General features: G+C 43.8%; 1 pseudogene across 1 annotated transcript; it reads left to right on the top strand.

Annotated features, from left to right (window-relative positions):
• The first annotated feature begins 425 nt into the window (after nt 1-425).
• Nucleotides 426-1,903, top strand: LOC106996156 (unconventional prefoldin RPB5 interactor 1 pseudogene; annotated as a pseudogene). The gene has a single exon (XR_001442515.3). The product of XR_001442515.3 is annotated as an unconventional prefoldin RPB5 interactor 1 pseudogene (transcript).
• The last annotated feature ends 412 nt before the right edge of the window (nt 1,904-2,315 follow it).

Here is a 2,315-nt window from a genome sequence, read left to right as displayed (position 1 = left end):
CTGGGCCTGTGAGGAGGCGCAGAGGAGGCGCGGCCACCACGGAACGCCTTGCTGGGCCTGCACCACGTAACCCAGCTGCTGGCGTGCTACTGGGAGCCCGCTGCGGGGCGGTGGCGGCGGGGGCATGAGCTTGTGAGATGCGGCCGCGGGTGACGCGGAAGCCAGCAGTGGCGACAGTGGCGGCGGTCATGTTCTCCTGGGTGTGGGGCGCCCAGTGCCTGAAGGCGGGAGCGTGGGCGCTGGGTAGCCGCCGACCATGCCGCCTGCGCAGGCACTTGTTTTGGACTCACTCGCGGCACTGAGGCCCGCGGGCCGATCATTGGCACGCCCACCGTGGAGACGACCCCCAAGCCCTCGGCCCCTTTGGCTTTGGCCTCAGCCCCGGCCCAGTTGCCGCTGCGCACCCGGGACGTGGTGCAGCTGTGCGAGGAGCAGGAAAAGGAAGAAGGTAGATAATGACTATAATGCCCTTCCAGAAAGACTCAGCACCTTACCTGATAAATTGTCTTATAATATAATGGTACCATTTGGCCCTTTTGCCTTCATGCTAGGAAAACTTGTCCATACTAATGAAGTAAATGTTTTACTGGGGGACAACTGGTTTGCAAAGTGCTCAGCAAAGCAGACTGTAAGTTTAGTTGAGCACCAGAAAGAACATATAAGAAAAACAATAGATGACTTTAAAAAAATGATGAAAAATTTTGAATCCAGAGTTGAATTCACAGAAGATTTGCAGAAAATGAGTGATGCTGCAGGTGATATCGTTGACATAAGAGAAGAAATTAAATGTGACTTTGAATTTAAAGCAAAACACCGAATTGCTCATAAACCGCATTCCAAACCAAAAACTTCAGATATTTTTGAAGTAGATGTTGTAAACGATGTGAAATCCAAGGATTTGCCTGCTGATAAAGAACTGTGGGCTCGACTTGAAGAACTAGAGAGACAAGAAGAATTGCTGGGTGAACTTGATAGTAAGCCTGATATTGTGATTGCAAATGGAGAAGATACGACATCTTCTGAAGAGGAAAAGGAAGATCATAACACAAATGTGAATGCAATGCATCAAGTAACAGACTCTCATACTCTGGACAGTTGTCATAAGGATGTTGCAAGTTCAGAACCATTCAGTGTTCAAATGAGTAGTCAGTTGAACTGTTCAGTGAATGGTTCCAGTTCTTACCACAGTGATGATGTTGACGATGATGATGATGTGGACGGTGACAACATTGACGACGATGATAGTGATAATGACCATGAGGCTTTAGGGATTGGAGATAATTATCTTCCAACAATATATTTTTCTCATACTGTTAAGCCTAAGAGGGTCCGAATAAATACTGGAAAGAATACCACTTTAAAATTCAGTGAAAAGAAAGAAGAAGACAAACGTAAATGAAAGAACAGCACTGGCAGTGGCAACTCTGCCCAGGAGCTGCCGACCGTCAGGACACCTGCTGACATTTACAGAGCCTTTGTTGATGTTGTGAATGGAGAATATGTCCCTCACAAATCCATGCTGAAGTCTCGAAGTAGAGAGAATAGTGTGTGTAGTGACACCAGTGAAAGCAGTGCTGCTGAATATGACGATAGGTGGGGAGTTTTGAGGAGTATCAGCTGCGAAGAAGCCACTTGCAGTGACACCAGTGAGAGAACTTTGGAAGAGGAAACACAAGAAAATCATCAAAAGAAACTTTTACCCTTATCAGTAACACCTGAGGATTTTTCTGGAACTGTTATAGAAAAAGAATTTGTATCACCTTCCTTAACACTACACCCAGCCATTGCTCATCCTGCACTACCCATTATTCCAGAATGAAAGGAAGTTCTGTCAGAAGCATCAGAAGAAACTGGAAAGAGGGTTTCAAAGGTTAAAGCTGCCAGATTGCAACAGAAAAACTAGGCCCTGTCTAGGAAATGAGAATTTACAGCCTAAAACCTAGTTGTTCATTTGTTTAGAATATCTATAGCAAAATAGGTCACATGTAGTTTGAAATAAGGTATCCTGAGTTACTTTGGCAACAAGTTCTTTTACCCTTGGTATTTGAAAAAATCAAAGAAACTGTCTGAATCTTTAATATTCGACTTGTTTTGTTAATTCTCTGAATACTGCCAACACTCTTTTCCAAGTTTGCCTTTATGATGCAGTGGCAGCATTTTGAATTACTTTTCAAAGAGTACTGTTCATATGCATTGTTTTTGTGTTTCAAACTAAATACAGGCAGTTTTGTGCCAGCTGTGATATTGTGCATACCATATGGACCATTTTAAAGAAAATTTTAAAATTTCAAATAGATTCAACAATTTTATTACTT

The sequence above is a fragment of the Macaca mulatta genome, chromosome 10 (assembly GCF_049350105.2).
Source record: "Macaca mulatta isolate MMU2019108-1 chromosome 10, T2T-MMU8v2.0, whole genome shotgun sequence".
NCBI classification, from domain to species: Eukaryota; Metazoa; Chordata; class Mammalia; order Primates; family Cercopithecidae; genus Macaca; species Macaca mulatta.
Note: the sequence above shows the minus strand (reverse complement) of the source record. Positions and strands in the feature narration are given on the sequence as shown.